Source organism: Protopterus annectens, chromosome 10.part0 (assembly GCF_019279795.1).
Source record: "Protopterus annectens isolate FY-2018-M chromosome 10.part0, PAN1.0, whole genome shotgun sequence".
In the NCBI taxonomy this organism is placed as follows: Eukaryota; Metazoa; Chordata; order Ceratodontiformes; family Protopteridae; genus Protopterus; species Protopterus annectens.
In genome coordinates, this window is record NC_056744.1 from 1,248,808,894 (window position 1) to 1,248,823,287 (window position 14,394).

The window sequence follows — 14,394 nt, forward strand, 5'->3', positions numbered from 1 at the left end:
TATGAGCCTATGATCCTATATATGTAGTATGAAATGTTTCATAGGTCCATAGGTTGGTACTAGGCTATCGGCCCTAGGGCCTATGCAAGCCTAGCCATAACAATTCCCTGGATATTTTTTCCCACAATATTTACTTCTCTGGGCCCCTGTCTAGCAGGGCAACTGACATGATCCCCGGGGTGAATTTCCTATCTCCCATCCAATCATCAAGGTTCCTTTTGAAGAGGGCCAATAAGGCACTCTGCTTGACATGTATGGACAGTCTATTCCAGAATATGGGGAGTCTCTGTGTCAGGAACCTATCCCTCCAGCATGTTTTGTTCATTGTTATGACAAGGTTTAGATCTCTGGAGCGTGTGGCTCTGAGGGATTGGGATTTCTTTAATTGGAGCATGTCCAACAGCTTGGGGTTTGACATGGCCTTGTATGTTAAGCAGAGATCACCTCTGAGTAGACGATATGCCACAGAGTATAGCTGGAGTTTTTTTTAGACGGTCAGCATATGGCATCTGCTTTAGGTCTGTGATTCTTTTAGTGAGGTATTTCTGTGGCCTTTCCAGCTGTTGCAGATGTCTTGAGGTACATACCAAACGGGGCATTATACTCTATAATGGGTCTAATGAGGGATGAGTACAGTGGGACAATGACCACCTTTTTTCTGGATGAAAAACCCTTAGTGATGAGGTGTGCCACATAAAAGGATTTCCTGACTGTTGTGGCGATGTGGTTATCGAAAGTGAGACCACTGTCCACATGTGTCCCTAAGTCTCTCATCACACTTTCGATGTTTAGTGTCCTGCCACCTATGTGGTAATTCATGGGTACATGTTTTTTTCCAAAGGGGATAACTATACATTTCTTGGCATTAAGCTTGAGCCCATGGCTCTGGCACCAGACATCTGTTTCTGTAAGGCCTTTTGTAGAATATCCACATCATTTGGGAATTCAATAATGGCTCCCAGTTTGCAGTCATCTGCAAACTTTCTTAGCCAGAGTCCCTTAGTGTTGGTCTGTACTTCAGAGAAGTAGATGCCAAACAACAGTGGTCCCAGGACTGAACCCTGAGGTACTCCACTTGTTTGGAGCTGGATTTGGAGTCGGCTACTTTTACAGTCTGGGTTCTGTCAGTAAGCCAGTTGGCAACCCATCAAGTGAGCCTCTTTGGTCCTCTTCAAACAAAACCTTGATGATTGGATGGGAGAAAGGAAATTCACCCCGGGGATCACATCAGCCACCCTGCTAGACAGGGGTCCAGGGAAGTAAATAGTGTGGGAAAAGATAGCCAGGTAATTGTTCTGGCTAGGCTTGTATAGGCCCTAGGGCTGATAGCCTAGTTCCAACCTATGAACTTATGAATCTATGATTCCAGAGTGGAGGATGGTGTTGAAGGCCTTGGCGAGGTCCAGATAGGCTGTGTGGACCGCCTTACCCTCGTCTACAGCTCTGGAGACTGATCTGAAGAAGTCAGTCAGATTCAGGAGACAAGATCGGCCCTTCACAAACCAAGACTGGGTGGGTCCAGTGTTTGAAGGTTGCCAATGTCTTTGTTTATAAGTTCCATGCCCTTGCAGATCAGGCTTGTCAGACTGATGGGATGGTAGTTCCCGGGATCCAAGGCAGATCCTCCCTTGTGGAGTGGGATAACTGTAGCTGTGCGCCACTCAGTGGGCACGAAGCCTGAAGTGAGGCTATAATTAAACATGACACTTAGGTGAAGTGCCAGTTCATGTTGTAGTTCATGTAGTACACAGCCTGGGATGTCATCTGGTCCCATGGATGCTGTATTCTTAGCTTTGGAGAGTGCGATTTCTACCTGTGTGGCCGTGATTATCGGAATTTGGCAATCTTTTGGTATTGAGATGGGCCCTTTAGGGGGTGAGAGGGGGGTGAAGTTGGCACTAAATCGATCTGCCAGGATATTGGCAATATCCTTGGGATCAGTATATTTAATGCCATTCTGTTGTAGCTCAGAGCAGATCTGAGCATTGCCATTTAGATTCTTGACATAACTATAGAATGCCTTGTGGTTGTCTTTGTAATCTTTGGCAATTTTATTTTCGTAACTAGCTTCATATTTAACAGCCATGCTTTTCTTCCCATGCATTGGTTGTTCATAGGTTCATAGGTAGATACTAGGCTATTGGCCTGAGGGCCAAAGCAAGCTTTGCCAACAGTGTATTGGCTTCCGCCACCCATGTATTGTTAAATTCCTGCCCCTCTATCGAGCAGTGCCCCAGACATAATAACAGGGGTGAACTTCCTATCACCCATCCACTTATCAAGGTTTGTCTTGAATAATGCTAATGATGAGCTCTGCTTGACATGGATGGGAATTTTGTTCCAGAGCATGGGAAGTCTCTGGGACAAGAATCTATCCTCCCAGCATGTCCTATTTATTGTTGTGGTGAGGTTTAGGTCCCTAGAGCGTGTGGCTCAGGGAGATTGGGATTTCTTCAAGTGGAGCATGTCCAGCAATTCCGGGTTTGACATAGCTTTGTATGTCAGACAGATGTCTCCTCAGAGTAAGCGGTATGCAACCAAGTAGAGTTTGAGTTTCTTGAGCCGGACGGCATAGGCAATTGTTTGAGGCCAGCAATTCTCTTCGTGAGGTACTTTTGGGGCCTTTCAAGTTGTTGTAGGTGTCTTGTGAGGTACATCCCAAATGGGGCAATGTATTCAATGAGGGGTCTGATAAGTGATGAGTAGAGGAGAATGATGACTTCCTTATTCCTAGATGCCAACCCTTTTGTAATTAGGTGGGCCACATAGAAAGATTTTCTGACCACTGTTGTTGCAATGTGGTTATCGAAGGGGAAGTTACTATCCACTTGGATCCCAAGGTATATTATCACACTTTCTGTGTTAAGTGAACTTCCCCCTATTTGGTAATTCATGGGTACTGTGTTTTTATCAAAGGGGATAACAATGCATTTTTTGGCATTTAGCTTGAGGCCATGATGTTGACACCAGGTGTCTGTCTAGGTGAGGCCATTTTACAGGATGTCTATGTCAGCAGGGGAATCGATAATGGCACCTAGTTTGCAGTCATCTGTGAACTTGGTTATCCACAGACCCTTGGTGTTTGCTTGCACTTCAGAGATGTATATATCAAACAGGAGGGTTCCCAAGACTGAACCCCTTGGGTACACCACCTGTCACTGGTTTGGAGTCATACCTGGAGTCTGCAACTCTTACCGTGTGGGTTCTGTCCATGAGCCAGTTGGTCACCCATCTCGTCACATAAGGGTTTATGTTAAGGTTGATGAGTTTATCTATGATTGCTGAATGAGGGATAGTGTTAAAGGCTTTAGCGTGGTCCAGGTAGGCTGTGTGGACTACCCTGCCCTCATCTATGGTCTTAGTAACTGTTTCAAAGAAGTCTACCAGGTTTAGGAGACATGACCTACCTTTTACAAATCCAAATTGGGTAGCATCCAGAGCCTGTAGGTTACCAATGTCTGTTTGAGTTCCATGATGACACATTCCATGGCCTTGCAGACAAGGCTTGTAAGGCTAATAGGTCTATAGTTCCCAGGGTCTGTGGTGGTTCCTCCTTTGTGGAGTGGGATAACTGTTGCTGTGTGCCATTCCGTGGGCATATAGCCTGTGGTGAGGCTTTGATTGAGCATGGATTTTAGGTGGGGGGCTAGTTCATTTTGGAGTTTGTGTAAGACACAGCCTGGGATGTTGTCAGGTCCCATGGACACTGTTTTTTTGGCTTTAGAGAGTGCTGCTTTTACTTGTGTGTTTGTGATTGCCAGGGCTTTACAAACATCTGGTATGGTTATAGGCCCTTTGGGGATGAAGGGGTAGTAAAGTTTGCACTGAACCTATCTGCCAATATGTTGGTAATATCAGTTGGCGCTGCATATTTTGTGCCATTCTGTTGCAGCTCGATGCAGATCTGGGTGTTGCCATGGAGGTTCTTGACATAGCTAAAGAATGCCTTGTGGTTGTCTTTGGAATCCGTGGCAATTTTTCTTTCAAAACTAGCTTTGGAGGATTTTAGGAGGGATCTTAATTTCTTACTGATGCCCGTCAGTGAGTTCCTTCATACCTGGGTTTTCACTCTCTTTTGCAACAGTTTCTTCCTTCTGTTGTAGAGTTTGTTAATAGCAGGGGACCACCAGATCGGCTTCCTTTTTTTGAAGGATAGTGTCTTGGTTTTGTTGGGGATAACACGATTCATGCACTCATGCAGGTGCTTGTAGAGTGCATTTGTGTAGGATTCAGCAGTTGTGACTGTATTGACTGTGTTATCCATCTGCAGTGGTGTCATGAAGTTAGTCACCACAGTTTTGAGTAGCGTGAAGTTCACTCTGGAAAATTTTTTACGATGGTTTCCTTGTGAGGGGGTGGGGTTGGGATGTGGATATCTAGGGTGATTAGTTTATGGTCTGATCTAACAAGCGAGGAGTTGATCTCGGGCATTGAGCACCAGTCACCCATGTTGGTGATGACCAGGTCAGAATATTGTTACCCCTGGTGGGGGTGTTGACTAGTTGATCCAGGGTGTTAGAGTTAATAAATTCCAGAAATCATTGAGCAAGGGGGTTATTACAAGACTAGAGTAGTTTTCCCAGTTTATGTTAGGGTAGTTAAAATCGCCCATTATTATATTCCACCCCATTTTACTGATAAGCTAACATGCCACCATTCTGTATCTTTACTTTAGCTCTCCTGCTTTGGAAAACTGCTGGCAGTCAAAGTCATGCACTAACTAATGCAGTTACATAATATTATTATTATTATTCTTACCACCATATAAATCTGCCACTTTGCTTTATTACCATCTGTCATAGAGGATCAGTGGTACTCCTAATTATGCTAAGAATCAACTAAGTGTAACACATTGACAGTACTGATGTGAACGTGACTTTGTGCATTTTGCCAATAGACTGCACATTAAATTTAATAAAATTGAAATAAGTCGAGCCTCTCGATGAAAACTGTGCCTTGGGCTACTTTTCAGGAAGAGAGACTGTGTGTGTATATATATATATATATATATATATATATATATATCTGTGTATGTGTGTGTAAAAATATATATATATATCTATATATATTTTAGCAATAAGCAACAAGTGGGTGTTGTATACTGAAGTTTTACCCATGGTTTGTGTGTTTATTAAACAAAAGCAACCATGGGTAAATCTTCAATATACCCACACCCACCTATCAGTTATTGCTATTATACAATGGCATTTTTTAAGAAATACATTACTTCCTTTCTTAAATAATGTATTTGTATAATGGCATCGTGATGTTCTGTGTTGTTTCTGCATTTTTCTGCTTTAGTGATGTACTGCATATAGGACTGGTTCAGCTGACCAATCAGCATGCACATTTTTGAATATTATCAAGCTACTGTTGTATATAAAAAAATCTCTCTCTCTCTCTCTGTCTCTCTCTCTCTATATATATATATATATATATATATATATATATATATATATATATGTGGGTTCATATGAAAAGAACGAACGCTTGTTTCACCGACGCTCGGAATATCGAAACGAAAAGATCGACAACGAGAACACCGACGGAACAATAGCGACGCGGAGGTAAGCGGAATGGGGAAAGGATGTGTATGTATGCGGTAGTGACGGACGTCAGGGTGCGAGTAAGGTAAGTGTGCGATTGTGACGGTCTGTGGGGATGGGGTGGCTTAAGTGAGTTAGGGTTAGGGCTCGGGTCAGGTAAGTTGGGTTAGGGGTGGTTTAAGTGAGTTAGGGTTAGGGCGCGGGTCAGGTGAGTGTGCGATAGTGACGGACCTTAGGGTTAGGGTTTGGGTCAGGGTTGTCGATAGGTGTGTATGTAAGGTTTTGGTTTGCTTGTGTTGTGTGTGTGGTGTTTGGAGTGGGGATTTGTTTAGTTTGTTAATTGTTGTTGTTGTGGTGTGGAGTGTATGAGGTGTTGTGCTTGTGAACTGTCGGTGGTTTCAGTTGTCGGTCTTTTCGTTGTCGATGTTTTGGTGTCGATATAGTAAGCTGTCGTTCTTTTCATATGAACCCATATATATATATATATATATATATATATATATATATATATATATATATATATATATATATATATATGGGTCTACTTCTGTTTGTTCAAAACTCATTCTTTCGAAAGACAGAAGTATGACCCCATTTACACAAAACTGCACTTAAATGAAACTGCACTTTCACAAATACCAGTTCACTGAACCAGAAATAAACACAAAAAAGAAACACTTTAAGGGCAGTTTTGCAGGGGGGCATCCCCCACACCCCTGCTATTTTATATATACTAACTCCGAGATCACACTACGGTGGGGAAACAGGTATATTTCCTTATCCTCACTGTAGCGTGCTTCACTGATTCAGTGTTTCTTTTTTGTTTTTATTTCCAATTTGTTGAACCGGTATTTGCAGAAGTGCACTTTCATTTAAGTGCACTTTCAAGTATATGGGGTCATACTTCTGTCTTTTCAAAGAACGAGCTTTCAACAAACAGAACTAGAGCCAAGCACACACACATACATACATATATATATATATATATATATATATGTATATATATATATATATATATATATATATATATATATATATATATATATATATATATATATATATATATATATATATATATATATATATATATATATATATATATATATATATATATATATATATATATATATATATATATATATATATATATATATATAGATATATATATATATATATATATATATATATATATATAGATATATATATATATATATATATATATATATATATATATATATATATATATATATATATATATATATATATATATATATATATATATATATATGTACATATATATATATATATATATATATATATATATATATATATATATATATATATATATATATATATATATATATATATATATATATATATATATATATATATATATATATATATATATATATATATATATATATATATATATATATATATATATATATATATATATATATATATATATATATATATATATATATATATATATATATATATATATATATATCTATATATATATATATATATATATATATATATATATATATGTATAGAGATAGATAGATATATATTTCAGTATCTCGAGCCCAAGAAGTTGAATGCACAAAACAACTAAAACTAAAAACTGCAAAATTCAAAACCTCGAATACCGGAGGTTTTGAATTTTGCAGTTTTACTACACACACACACACACACACACACACACACACACACACACACACACACACATAATCACTCTACTACATGTAAGCAGGGGGGCAAGCACCCCTGTGCCCGCACACCCCCTCTACTTAAATATTCTCACTCCGTGGTCGCAATACATACAAACACACACAAAACACCACCACACACGCTACTTTCTCTTTGCACACACACATCACAGCAACAAAACACAATGACACACACAATAGCCCCTACCCAAACCCCTTAACACACGGACATACTTACATGAATACATCACCACAGAGGAAATTTAGAAGCACGAAATTCAAAACCTCCTGTATTCGAGGTTTTGAATTTCGCACTTCTAAACTTTCGCTATTATGTGGATTTGGCTTCTTGGGCTCGAAATACTGAAATTCGAGATTTCAGTATTTCGAGCTTCTGAACGGAACCCATATGTGTGTATATATATATATATATATATATATATATATATATATATATATATATATATATATATATATATATCCCATTCAGAAGATTGACTCAACAGAAAGTTGAACTTCATATGGTCAAGACCATATGATCGACTTTCCTAAAAGTCGTACAACAGAAAATAACAAAAATCTACATTTTTGTCCCATGCATATTATATCTGCACCTCACCTCACAAATGTAGATTGTATAAATAACTAAACTGTAATATGTAGCCGCCATGCTATATGACTGTCTTTCTCAACTAAACAAAATTGTAATTATTTGTTTTCTTTTTCTGAATGCTACCTTTTGTTTGTAATGCAACGAATCTTTGTAATTAATTCATGTAACTAAACTATCTATTGTGGAGCTTTTCTCCTGGGCCGCCACTGAAAATGGGCTCCTCGAGCCCAGTGGACCTCCCCGGTCATCAAACTGGAATAAATTAATAAATAATATGCCATATCCGACAGAGCACTGTAGTGGGGAAAAGAGTAAATTCCTCAATCCCCACTGCACCTCAATCTCTGTTCATAAGCTTCAACATTTCAGAAAGTCGATCATATTGTCTCGACCATGTGAAGATCGACTTCCTGATGACTAGATCTTCTGAATGGGGCCCACGTGTATGTGTGTGTATATATATATATATATATATATATATATATATATATATATATATATATACATACACACACACACACACACACTCATATGTGTGTGTATGTGCTTGTCCGCAAATGAATGAGGTTATGTCTGTGTCCACATGTGCCTGAGCAAGTGCACTTGCAGTAGTAGAGGAATGGCTATGTTATGTCAAAAATAATCTCACACACACACATATATATATATATAATATATATATATATATATATATATATATATATATGAGTGTGGGAGTTTATGTATGTGTCTACACATGCACGAGCAAGTGTACAAGATGTAGTAGATGGAGTTCAAACCTTATTCTCTCGGGCATGTTATCAGCATGTATCTTTGAGGCACATCTAAGTGGAACACCTATTGCTCACTGGAGTTATATCTGAAACTTTTAGGATGCAAATGTCTTTTTTTCTCATTCCTCAATTTGTTTTGCAGCTGTAGAAAACACTGCAGTTACAGCAATGTAATACAGCAGCAGCTAATTCATGTAAATGCCTTTTTTTTTTCTGTATTTGCCGAGGTGACCTCTGTCTAGCATACGCAGCCTGAAAGCATCCCATCTTATACAACCTCCATACCCACTCAAGAGATCTAAACTTCTACCAAAACTTAAACAGGACCTATTTGCAAGATAGAAATGTATAGAAAATGTTGCGTTATGGAACACACTCCACTTAGATGTAAAGCAGAGCTGCTCCATAACTCCTTTTAAGCATAACCTGGATGAATGGATGGTCAGTCATAATTACACCCCAGTCTGACTCCCTCAATACCTTATGGACAGGGATTGAAATTTTAAAATGTACTTCAGTCTGATGGTGTCTGGTATTAATTCCTGTCTTGGTAAATTCTAACTAAGATCTTGTGGCTAGGATACAAATGGTCTACCAGTTCAAAAGCCTAGTATTAACCTATGAGCCTATAAATATGTCACCAGCAAACTTTAGGCTCTGCATGTAACGTATACGGCATGCAGACAATATGGTATTCATTTGCAGTAAAAGGGTCCCAAGGGAAAGACGACATTCTAATTTCATTAGTTTTAACAGTTGAATTAAAACTGCATAAGCATTTTCACACTGTTGTACCATCTTACAAAAGCCCCTCAGTTAAACATATACAGCTGTGCTAATGCAATAGAATTAGAATATACAACATTCTGGATTTACAGCAGTAAAGTAGCCAGTAAGTGCTTTCATTCCGGTTACACAAAACTAACAAAGTCTTGTACAGATACAACAGACAATGTCAGATACTAGGATATACAGGGTATACAGAAACCAATGCCTTTACCACAATAATTGTTTTTGTCACTTCCACTATGAGTGAATGAAGATTAACTCATTAGGATTGGAATTCCTGATTTATGCTCCCTAAAAAAAGCCCTTGAAGTGTTTTTTTTTTTTTTGTATGGGGGCAAGGCCCCTTGCACCCACCACACCCCGCTAACTTATATAGACCAACTCCACAGTTGCACTGACTCAGAGGAATTATCCCAAAAAATGGCATCACTACCAGCATAACCCATCAGCAGTGATTTCCTACGGAAGAACTTCAATCCTTAGTGGGTTGAATTTTGAGCAAATAAGAATCAATGATTCAGTATTTGCTCACCCATACGTAAATGTTTCTTGGCTAAAGTTATATAACGCTACATTACCTGATTAAGTTTTGTATAACTTAAGTCAAAATAAATATATATGTGCCTGCTTTCAGAACTGTGTAATCATGTTTAGGGTTGATATATTGATATAATATTTCTTCTGTAGTTTTGGTCTTGTTGGGATTTTGTGATTGCTTGTCATCCTTTATAATAGGCAACTATTATTAGTGGATTTTACTTTTAATTAAACAACAAAATCAGAAATAGTAATGGAATAAATAAATAATAGAATTCACACACACTACAAAATATGTACTGTGTTTCACTAGACACTTAGGTGATGCCGTACCCTGTACTCCACTGTTCCAGAAAGCAAAGGCAGTATTGCAGACCTCTGTCTTATTCTAATCTGAACCCCTAAATGTTATAAGTTTAGCATTAACTGTTGTGCAACATCTACTGCTTTCTAGATTTTGCTTGTGTTTTTATGGTAATTTTGAGAGAGAAGCTGTCCAAAAAGACATCGGCTACCCAATAATGCCTTTTCAGGCAGTGCCAGCCTTATAAGCATACCAACATAATGAATCAAGCAAAGGAAAATATGAAGGTGTTACTGATCAATGGTAGATGCCCAAACAAGGAACAGAACTCCCTACAAGCCCTTCTTAGCCTGTAAGAAATTGATGTCTCTGTAGTGAATGAGATATGGTTTAAAGTAGCAGAGAGCATTCTGGCTGAGCAGGGCTATAATGCCTTCCATGTGCTTAGACCAGCCACTGGGCCTGGCTGGGGGAGGGAGTCTCACTCTACATCTACAAGAGACTCGCATCAAGGCTGGTAAAGCAGCATGATTCACTAGAGCTTCTTCATGTCTAAATAACTATCAGAATGGCCCATACCATATATTAGCTAGCTAAAGAACTCCCTCTATGACTAAAGAAAGCCACAATGCCTATCTACATGAACTAGAATCACTCAGTATTAAACCTATTACCATTTTCCTAGGTGATCTAAACTATCCAGCTATAAGCACAGAGATTCCTGGACATTGTCAATAGAAATGCCTTGTAACAATTAGTCAGAGTATCTGCTGGGGGAATAACATCTTGGATCTTGTCCTTACTAAAATGGGAACATGTTGCACCATCCCTTGTGTATCTTCATCACTTGTTAGGTCTTACCATAATGCAATTTCCTTCAAAATAAAACTGAAATCAGAGATTCCTTCCACCTATATTGCCTTTAGAAATTTCTTTAAAACTAGCTATCTACCCCTAAGTGGTACATTGACAAGCTTCGACTCTCCACTAAATCCAATTAACTCCACTGAATACACAGAAATGTACACCACCACAGTTTACCAGCATGTAAACAGCTGCATAGATACAGTTGTACCCCATAGGATTAAGTGTAGGGCAAACCCTAGAAATAAATCCACATGGTATAACCATAATATCAACAAACTTTATAATAAAAGGAAAAGAATTTTGACAAAACGTAAGAAGAGTAATTCCCAGAATGTTAGAGCCCCTATCACTGAAATAAACAAACAAATCATGAGCTTAATAAAATCCACCAAAGCCAAGTTTGAGACTAAAATTGCTACCCGAGGCAAAGACAATTGTATGGCATTTTTAGTTAATGTTTGTAATCTCAAAAGGACAATGCAGCAATGTGCTGAGCTGACTGTGAATGATATTACCTACACTAAGGTTGAAGATGCAGCAAACATACTGGCCAATAAATTTAATTCTGACTTTACCCCTCTCTCCCTTTTGTGTGTCCCTCTAAGATATACCTGAAAATGTCTCATCTCCAGCTATCACACAAGACCAAGTCCTAAAAATGCTATCAAAATCAATATTTGTATCTATACATTGTATATGTATCTTACAGTTTATAAATGTGGAGGTTTTCTCCTCAAGCCTTAGCTGAAAAAGAACATTTTGTCTAGTCGGACTTTCACGGTAAGCAAATGTAAAATAAATAATAAGTAGATATACTGCATTGGTGTGTCCTAACATTATCCCTGAATGCATCTTAAATAGCTTGATGCATAATTTGGCCACACTGCTCACAGCATTGTCCAATCTCAGCCTCCATACAGGTTTTGTACCAAGTGAATGAAGAACAGTTACAGTCATTCCCCTGCATAAGGGAAGAATTTCCACAGACCTACACAATTACAGTTCATAAGTCTGACCAGCCACATATACAAAGCCATGGAAAGACTTAAGGAATTAATCAATCAGGACATAGGGACATTAGGCCCATTTCAGTCTGGATTTGTCAAAGGCAGGTCATGCTTACTCAGCCTGGTAGATTTTTCTGAAAAGGTCACCAAAGCAATGGATAAAGGCAAAATGGTACACATCACATACCTCAACCTGGCCAAAGCTGTTGACACAATTCCCCACTCATGTATAGTAGAAAAGCTAAATAAACTGGGAATAAACCCCTATGTCACGTGGGGGATTGTGATCTGGCTCATAGATATGATGCTGATAATCAAAACAGTGCTAGTTACTTCCACAAATAGACCAGTCACCAATGGAGACCCCGATGGTTCTGTGCTAGAAGATCTCCTGTTTGGCATCTACTTTTCTGAAGTAAAAGACAATACCAAAGGGCTCAGACTGACTAAGTTTGCAGATGACTGCAAGATAGGAGCAGTCACTGAATCCCCAAATGACTTAGCCATCCTACAGGAAGGTTTGTCCCAAATAAATAACTGGTGCCAAAACTATGTACTGAAAAAAATGCCAAAAATCATTGTATCCCTTGGGAAGTCATCTACCACATTGACAATACGCACTTCCTGAAAGACATTTTTTGGTATATAGTTATGTCTTCTATAGGTCCTCAGAACAGTACACTTGATAAGGATAGATCAGCAAAATTCCCTTTTGCCAACAAGATTTTGTTGTTTATCTTGTGAGATCTCAAGGTGGTCTAGGCAATCTCAGACATAATCCCCGAACTTCCATGCCACCCACCATATCTCTCTGAATAAATTGAGGTAAGACTTGATGGTCTGGTGTGGGAGATGATTTTCTGTATTTGCAGTTCAAGTTTTTAGTTGTGGTCATATTTAACAAAAATTGAATTTACCGAGTAATGTCTTGACAGTCTTCACTACAACATGGTTTCTGAAATTGATGAAAATGGTGTTATAATACCTATATAAAATAATTTCAACAAACTTATTTTGGATTTGAAGTTATTATTGTATTCAATAATAAAATGCTATATACAAATGAAGTGTGGCATTAGCATTAAAAAATTATTAAACTGAACATATATTTGTATTTTTGCATGAATGATTCTATAATATTCATTTAATACACATTCAGCTTGAACAAAGACAGGCCAGGTGGGAGTGGTAAGGCTATAGCAGAAACAACCTTTTATATAAGGTTCTCTGTTTTGAAGTACTGAAATACAGATATGTCAGTTACAAGGGGTTATGCTGATTCTGAGAATAAATGTCAGAAGTTTATGGCCCATTTTAACTGGTGAAAGACAGACTATAGGACAGGGACAGCTTGTAGTACTGGCTGCTGGGCCGCCAGGATTTGAGAAGATAAGTACTTAAAGTAAGTGTGTGTGTGTGCGTGCATACAGCAACAAATTACTGAAGGGGTCATTGGGTTAATGTTTCATTTTGATGTCATTTAAGTGCTTGTGCAAACATGGCCATACTACTGAAGGGGGTTGGGGAGGAACGTTTCATTTTGTTGTCATTTAAGTGATTGTGGATACATGGACAATTGACTGAAGAGGTCATTGGGGGGAAATTATTAATTTTTATGTCAGTGAAGTGCTTGTGCATACATGGGCAAGCTACTAAAGGTTTCCTTAGGGGTAATGTTTGATTTTGAAGTCAGTAAAGTCCTTGTGCATACATGGACAAACTACTGAAGGGGTTCCAAGGTGGAAGTGTTTCATTTTGGTGTCATTGAAATGCTAGTGCATAGCTGGACAAACTACTGAAGGAGTCATTAGGGAAATGGTGTCAGTGATGTGCTTGTACATATGTGGACAAACTACTGAAGTTATTGATGGAGAAATGTCATGTACTGCTTGTGCATACATGGTTAAACTACTGAAATGATCAATGTGGAAATAATTGATGGTCACATATGTGTATGGAGGAGGGTTAAAATAAATTACTTTGTCCAATTGCTACTATTTTTATTTTATTACATCCTGATAGTTGAGGTATATTCAGCCAATAAAGTTGGCTTTAATTGCTGAATATGGGGGTTGACTGTGGATAAAAGTGACTGACACTGTTGTCATTTGTTTAAAATAAGTATTTATTATTCTGAAATTACAGAAGTAGTGTGCATTTTTTTTCACTTGCTATAGCAGTCAAGCATTAGCATTACACTGGTGGTCAGGACAGGATGTGTGTGATAGCAAATAATCAGTGGCAGA